Genomic DNA, 8,911 nt, shown 5'->3' with positions numbered 1-8,911 from the left:
TGCAATTTACATTCCCACCAACAGTGTACAACACTAGTTATTTCTTGTCTTTTTTATAATAGCCATTCTAACAGGTGTGAGATGATATCTCATGATAATTTTGATTTGTATTTTCCTGATAATTTGTGGTATTGAGCATCTTTTCATGTACCTGTTGTCCATCTGTATGTCAAGTTTGGGAAAATGTCTATTCAGATCTTCTGCCCATTTTAAATTGGATTGTTTATTGTTTGTTTGCTATTAAGTTAACATTAGGTTTTTTAAATATTTTTTGGATTTTATTTCTTTATCAAATATATGATTTGCAAATATTTTCTCCCATCCCATAGGTTGCCTTTTCATTTTGTTGCTTGTTTCCTTTGCGAAGCTTTCTTAGTGTGATATAATCCCACTTTATTTTTGCTTTCCTTGCCTTTGCTTTTGGCATCAAATCCAAAAAATCATTTCCAAGACCAATGTAAAGGAGCTTACTGCCTATGACTTCTTCTAGGAATTTTATGGTTTTAGGTCTTACATTCAGGTCTTTAATTTATTTTGAGTTAATTTTTGTGTGTTGGGTAAGATAGTGGTCTAATTTCATTCTTATGCATGTGGCTGTGCAGTTTTCCCAATACCATTTATTAAAGAAACTGTCCTTTCCCCATTGTATATTCTTGACTTCTTTGTCATAAATTAATTTAACACATATGCATGAGTTTATTTCTGGGCTCTTTATTCTGTTCCGTTGATCTGTGTGTCTGTTTTTATGCCAGTACCATACTGCTTTGATTACTATAGCTTTGTGATATAGTTTGAAATCAGGGAGTGTGATGCCTCCAGCTTTGTTCTTCTTTCTCCATATTGCTGTGGCTATTCAGGGCCTTTTGTTGTTAGATCAAAATTTATGGATATTTGTTCCATTTCTGTGAAAAAATGCCATTGAAATTTTTATTATTTTTATTTTTTTTAATATATTTTTATTAATTTCAGAGAGAGGACAGGAGAGAGATAGAAACATCAATGATGGGAGAGAATTATTGATTGGCTGACTCCTGCACGCCCCCTACTGGGGATCAAGCCCACAACCCTGGCATGTGCCCTGACTGGGAATCAAACTGTGATCTGATTCATGAGGCAACGCTCAACCATTGAGCCACACCAGCCAGGCACCATTGAAATTGTTATAGGAATTGCATTGAAACTGTTTATTGTTTTGGGAAGTTTGGACATTTTATTTATTCTTCCAATCCATGCGCATGGAATATATTTTGATTTATGTGTGCCTTCTTTAATTTCTTTCATTAATGTCTTGCATTACTAATGTTTTAAAACATGTAAAATTGTATTAGGCATGCTTTATTTTATTTATTTTTTAATATATTTTTATTGATTTTTTACAGAGAGGAAGGGAGAGGGATAGAGAGCTAGAAACATCGATGAGAGAGAAACATCGACCAGCTGCCTCCTGCACACCCCCCACCGGGGATGTGCCCGCAACCAATGTACATGCCCCTGACCGGAATCGAACCTGGGACCCCTGAGTCCGCAGGCCGATGCTCTATCCACTGAGCCAAACCGGTTTCAGCTTAGGCATGCTTTATATTGTACCCAGGCATGAATTCAGCTGAAGACAATACAATTTGCCTCTGAACTGGAGGTAGAATCAAAGCCTTCTTACAAGTCTTCAGTTTGACTGACTGACTGACTGACCTTATCATTTGCTCTGGAAAATAAGGTGACCTAAGCCCATGACACTTAGATTGCCCACAAATAACAGGCTCCCTTCCAGTCCATCCACACAGTTCAGCTCCCATATTTTAAGTTATGTGCTTAAAAAAGAAGATTAGTTGGGTTTTTGTTCCCAAATCTGTTTATTTCCATTGTAATTGTAGATGTTATTTCATTTTATATATTATGCAAACTAATGAAATGTGAGTACTAGGCAGGGGAAGGAAGCAGAATTGGGCAGAGGGAGAAATTGAATGGCAATATAATGATCCCTAAGGCACTAATTAATAAATAATCTGCCCACTAAACTCCATCTCAGGATTTGCTTCCTGGGAAACCCAACCTACAACAGTGTTGCTATGCATTATAGCATTTAGCATACGGAAATAAACTGTTCATGTCTATTCAGCTTAAATAAGGTCAGACTTTAGGCTCAGGGAGATTTAATCCAAGGTATCCGCTAGCCAAGAAGAGTACAATGTCCTTTATGGGCATAGCCATCTCTTCTCATGAGCTACACTGGCTGTAACAAGAAAAGATGGGAAAACTGGGCTTTTTAAAGACATATATGCTAACAATCAAATCTTATAGGAAAGGAAGTTTAGTGTAGTAAAGATATTTAGGGTTAAAAATATAGACATTCCCATTAAATATTAATATTAGCAGTTCTGACTACATTAGAAACTGAGATTTCAAAAAGAAATTCAATATTGCAACAAAAATATCTAGATATTTTTCTAAGATGATAAATTTAGGCAAGGGAAAGATCACTCCTCATTACTGATGAGAAAAGAAATATGCTTGACAATAGCTGTGGGTGGAGTTGCTACTTGGTCCCCAAAGCATTCAAGATTTTAAAAAAGGGAAAAAAGTCATTATTTGAAATTTTCCATAGGGGTGACTGCTAATTATAGGGTGCTCTCTTTTTACCTAACACTCTAACCTATTTTATCTGCTGCTGGGAGAGTTTCACTGATGACTAAAATGTTTATGTAGCTAATAAAATTATTCAACGTCACTAGATAGAATGACAAAGATATGTTTTAATGTAGATAGTGACAAGAAAAGTATCATCAACTGTTTCATTTGTAAGGATGGGCCAGCAGAGAAAATAGGATGGAAATAGAAACATTGTAAGGCATCACATGTCAAGAATTATTGAGTCCTTTTACTTTTCTTCATTATGTATAGGGACTTCAGATATATCCATTTCCTGTATTCTATGGAGGTAAAAAATAACATCTCTCCTATCTATAAATAGAAAATTATGGTCTGCTGAAATTATACTATACATCCAAATCCTACATGAAAGGAATTATAAATAAAGAGGTTATGAATTGACATGCTGTTGCACTGAGAAATCTTCCTCACTAAGAATAGAAAGCTTAACCTGTTTCCCCTCAACCTACTCTCCACTACCCACACTTCTTTTATCAGAATTATCTGACCGTAAGTTCTGATTGCTTTTTTCCTTTAGTTTTGGAACCTAGTATTAGCTTTAATTTCTCATCAGAACCATGTAAATCAGGCATCCCTAAATCTTTTCTAATGTGTGTTTTTATCTGATTTTGATAAAAAGGTGAGTAAGCATTGATTTCTGAAAAGGAATGCAAATTCCTATCAAATAGGGAAGTCATGGCAGAAGCAACATTGTATATGCTCCATGCTCCTAGGGCTTTTTGGGGAGAAAGAGGGTGGTACCAACTAAGTATGACCACAGTAATGCTGTACAACAAACAACCACAATATCTCAGTGGCTAACAATAAGTATTTATTTAGCCCATGAGTCAACAGGAATTCAGATGATCTAGGCTGAGCTTTGGGTGGCTTTGCTGATCTCTGTTGGGCTTAATTATACATCTGTAAGGGTGACTGAAGATAAATGGATCTAGTCTGGCCTTGGCTTGGGTGATTTAGCTCTGCTCCACATGTCTCTCATCCTCTTCCTGGTACCAGTGGGCTAGCCTGGGCACATGCTTCTCAGGGTATTGGCAGATATATAAGAGGGCAAGTCCAGTCATTGCAAGTGCACCTTTGGGTCATCTCACATTTGTTCACATCCCTTTGGCCAAAGCTTACCACATAGCCAAAAATACAGTCCACCTCTTTAGTGGGAAGAACTTCAAAGTCACATGGCAAAGGGTATGGATACAAGAAGAAGTAAAAAAAAAAAATAAGGCCATCCATTCAATCTACCACAGGGGAGGAGCTAAAGCAGTTGCTTTGATATCAGGACTGCCACATATAATGATATCAGGATTGCCACATATGTTGTGTATCCTGCCCAACAGCACCTGTGGAAGGAGTTGTAGGGGCTGGAATCCAGCGCACACTCTACTCCCCAAAGCCATGCCCTCTGATATGGTGTTGTGTCCTTTTTCTAACAAAAGCACTGCATCAATTAGTGAGAGCCCTGTTTTAAATTCATCACTAAAGGCTAAAAATCTACTGTATCACTGTCCACCCATTGGATGCAGTTATAAACTTCCTCATCAGGTTTTTCAATTCCATGCTCCTTCTACTTCATTTATCCTCTTCTACTCCCAAACCACCCCATCCAGATACCATTTCAAACACACGCAGAATATACGAATCCCAGGTTGCCAAGGCGTTCCACATATTTTCTTTTTTGGTCCCCATTCAGTCAATTATAGAAAATTAATTCCAGTCAGTTTATCAGTGCCCCTTCCCCATGGTTGTGTCTAATGCATGGAGGACTTACATACTGTCATTTGGTGAGTGGAATATCTGGTATGCAGTAATCAAGTAACCAATGAAATGTGAGAATGATGTGCACCCATAAAATCCTCCTACATGTGATCTTCCATGCTCCTTCCCCAAGCTGAAACCTTGGAAACCACAAGTCAAAGATTACAAGGTGACAAGAAGGAAAGATCCTTGGATCTCTGAACCATCACCTAGAATAGAGGCACATGCCAGTCAGAAATAGTGTTTGTGGTTTTACATAAGAAGAAAGAAACTTTTATTGGATTAAGCTGCCTGATATTGGGAGTTTATCTTTTCAGTAGATAGAATAACAAACAAATTCAGATAACTCAGATAGCAAGTTGACTGGAATTGTGGTAGGATGACCAGGCTGCACCTAGAATTCTCATGACTTCTGTGATCACTAACTTAGTGCAAATCACTGGCATAGTTGTGGATTTTTCTTCAACCATGTTAAGCTTTTCAGTGCATATGTGGAGTAAGCAGAGTCCTGTTTTGAACCCCAAGTCTCTCTGCCTCATCCTCCATGATTTTAACACCCATATATCTATCTTTTTCTACAACTCTCCTGCTGTAATTTTTGAAATTTCAGTATCCACATACATAATCCTTCTAGTACCCTGTCGTGTCGTGCCAGCTCATTTAGTTAGAGACATATGTTTCAGGTTTGTTTCTCTAGAAACAGAACCTGAAATGGAGATTTTGTGCAGGTGATTTATTGAATTAGTACTCTCAGGCTTAAGGAAGAGAGAGAAACAGGATAGGACAGAAGAAGGCAAGCATAGATGTAATTTCAGCTGAAGTCTAGCCTCAGGTTGATCCCACAAGGAGCTCTGGAGTGTGAATGGCACCAAAGAGTTGTCCCCCCTTGAGACAAGGACGGACAGAATTTTGTACCCTCCACCTCAAAGCAGGCAATCATTGTTTGTGGCAGCCCTCAGGAGAAGGGTATAATATCCCAGGCAACTCCAAGGAAAGCAGCTCCAACTGACCAAGGATAATTCTCCTTAGAAGTGTACAACTATGAGCCATAGCTGCCAAATTGCACAGTATAATGTCTCAACCTAGTAAAGAGTCTCTGAGTGGAGCACCAACAGTCTACTACAGCGTTCTACCAAGAGTCATCCTCCAATAAGAAAAGTCTGCTTTTCTGTGCGTGGCCTTCTCATTCAGAAGGAATCTAACTATTTCTAAAACAATTTGGCCAGCTACCTAGCAAAACTACCCATGGAGCCTCACTGCCAGTCCAAGGTCATATCAGACTGACATCTACATCATAGAAAGCCACCTGGGGAGGGCTAATGCTAAAAAACAAAACTCTACCTAGAATTAAAACAATAACATGTAAATGTTGGCCTAAATTGTCACCACTACCACCTCATTTCCGCTGAAATAATTTGACCTAGACCTTTGCTCTATTATCTCATTAGGAATTATGTGAACTTGATCTGAAAAATAAAATTGAAGGGTCCCTGGCCAGGTAGTTCAGTTGGTTAAAGTGTTGTCCCGATATGCCAAGGATGTACGTTGAATCCCTGGTGAGGGCACATATAAGAGGCAACCAATGAATGCATAAATAAGTGGAACTACAATCAACATTTCTATCTCTCTTCTTCTCACTCTTTCTCTCTCTCCTTCCCCCCTTCCCTCTCCCTTTCCCTTCCTCTCTCTAAAATCAATTTTTTTAAAAACTGAAAGGAAGGTGATTTGCACTGCTAACCTCATTGAGGTACACATGGTGCAATGTTTCTCATGTAGCTACCACCACTTTCCAGAGTAGTTTTGAGTTATGGTGATAGAATTATTTTTGCGAAGAAAAAAAAAAGCCATTTTGCAAAGAAATTTTGGCTCCAGGCATACTCAAACAGCTCTTGAAATCAAATTAACAGAGTGAATTGGAGCCCTTATCTTTATTTTTATTTAAATTATTTATTGTTTAAAGTATTATATAAGTCTGGAGCCCTTGTCTTTTCAAGTTGATCAAAGAAGACCTACTTCCTCTTTATAATAACAAAATATTATAAAACTCACTTGTTTTTCTTGCTAATAAATTATCATCCCCATTTGTTAAAATATCCACCCATACAGTATACAACTACAGGAAGCAGCTCTGTTTTCATTCAGTTCTACCATCTATCAGTTTCTCAAACACATATACATACATACATACATACATACATACATACATACATACATAAATTCATGCAAAAAAAAACTGAAATGTTGTCCAAAGTTATCTTTATACCTCAGGTATCTTATTCAATGTGTCAGACACTGCTCTAAATGCTAAGATTGCAAAGGAAGACGAGTCATATATCCCACCCTCAAGCACAGACCATTGGTAGAGATGGACCTGAATTCAAATATGTTACCATAGAACTGTGGTATATGGATAATAGAACAATTTTGTGTGGAATGGTTTTGGAAAGTCTCATTGAAAAAAATGGCATTTTTATCTCAAGTTTAAAGAATGAGTATGCATTATCTGGTAACTAGAGTAGTAAAATAATGTCCAAATTTACACAGTAATCAGTTACTCCATCTTTCAAATTCAAGTGAACTCTGGAGCTTACAGTACAAGTTACCTGATTAAATTTTGCTAACAATTCCAAAATAAATATTGTCACTTTACTTACTTAGGGTAAAAACTAGTAGTTAGAAAGATAAAGCTAGAAATATTGCTTATTTATTTATTTGGGTGTTGTTTTTTGTCTTGTTGTGTGTTTTTTGTCTTGTTTTTGTTTTGCAAAATAACATTTAACTTCAATTTCTTTGAGCACTTAATCACATTTCTACCAAACATAAAATATTCATACAAGCTACTAAATAAATTTCATTTTAACTTTTTGTACTTACTATTCTCTAGAGGGGAAAACAGTATGTTATCAATAATATAGACTTTGGCATCTTTTCTTTCCTCCAATGAGCATATTAATGTTGTCTACTTTAGACTATATATTGCATTGGTCACATCATAATCAATTCAGGGATTTGAATCATATTAAAACGTTTATTAAAATACCTAATTAAAAAAGAGAATACAGCGCATGGGCGGGGTGGCCTTCTACACATACGCATGGCTGGGTGGGCCTCCTTCCTTCTTGCCAAGCGCCGCCCACATGGTGTTCAGGCACTTCCTGGAAGTTGGCTGGGTGGCCTACGTCTCCTTTGGACCTCATGCTGGGAAGCTGGTGGCGATCATAGATGTTATCGATCAGAACAGGGCTTTGGTTGATGGACCTTGCACACAAGTAAGGAGACAGGCTATGCCTTTCAAATGCATGCAGCTCACTGACTTCATCCTCAAGTTCTCACACAGTGCCCGCCAGAAGTATGTTCAACAAGCCTGGGAGAAGGCAGATATCAATACAAAATGGGCAGCCACAAGATGGGCCAAGAAGATTGAAGCCAGAGAAAAGAAAGCCAAGATGACAGATTTTGATCATTACAAAGTAATGAAGGCAAAGAAAATGAGGACCCGAATGATCAAGCTTGAAGTTAGGAAGCAAGCTTCAAAAGGCAGCTCTCCTAAAAGCTCCTCCCAAAAAAGCACCTGCTGCTAACAGTGCAGCTGCAGCAGCTGCTGCAAAGGTTCCAGCAAAAAAGGTGACTGATGCAGGCAAGAAGGCTCCAGCCCAGAAGGTTCCCACCCAGAAACCTGCAGGCCAGAAGGCAGCGCCTCCAAAAGCTCAAAAGGGTCCAAAAGCCCCAGCCCAGAAAGCACCTGCTGCTCCCAAGGCATCTGGCAAGAAAGCATGAGAACATAAGGGGCTACTATAAAAGTATAATAAATGTTTTTCACACACACACACACACACACACACACACACACACACACACACAGGGAATAAACATCTTTGGCATTTAAAGCCAAATCTTGCTCAGAAAAAAAAAAGAGAGAGAGGGCTTGATATTGTATACATAATGGTAACAGAAGGAAGAAAAATATAATTATATCGATCTTACTGTTTTTCACCAAATTATTTATTTCACCCATTCAGCTCAACATTTTCTGAACATAGGCTATACATGGCAATGATATTTAAGATGAAAAAAATAGTGGTATATGCAAACTCTGAATTGTGGGATTTTGGAACAAAACCTCTGGCAATGAAAGCCATTTGAAAATAGAAAGAAATGATATCAATAGAATTGTTTGATGCATTGCTCATATTTTCCTTTGGCAAAGAATTTTCTTGCAGTAAAAATTAAAATGAAATAATTCTCTAGGACACAAACTGTAGGCATCCCAAGGATGGCAGGTACCTTAGTGAATACAAGGAGCACTCCCAGCTCAGGGAGTCTGCCGCCTGAGTAGTTCCAGACTATGGAAGATAGATTAGACATTGCTGACAACCATGAAATTTATGTAGCTAGAGAATGAGTCAAGCATAGAGTCGCAGTCAGAGTCATGGGATTTAGAGATGGAAGGAAATCCACTTGTCAAGAACAGACGGTTGTTTGTCAAACAGTTATC

At 38.0% G+C, this 8,911-nt stretch overlaps 1 pseudogene across 1 annotated transcript; it reads left to right on the top strand.

The window, feature by feature from the left end:
* The first annotated feature begins 7,551 nt into the window (after positions 1 to 7,551).
* LOC307096293 (large ribosomal subunit protein eL14-like) lies at positions 7,552 to 8,193 on the top strand (annotated as a pseudogene). The gene has a single exon. The product of its transcript is annotated as a large ribosomal subunit protein eL14-like (transcript).
* Positions 8,194 to 8,911: the final 718 nt, after the last annotated feature.

The sequence above is a fragment of the Cnephaeus nilssonii genome, assembly GCF_951640355.1.
Source record: "Cnephaeus nilssonii genome assembly, chromosome: X".
Lineage (NCBI taxonomy): Eukaryota > Metazoa > Chordata > Mammalia > Chiroptera > Vespertilionidae > Cnephaeus > Cnephaeus nilssonii.
This window is presented reverse-complemented; position numbering and strand designations above follow the sequence as displayed.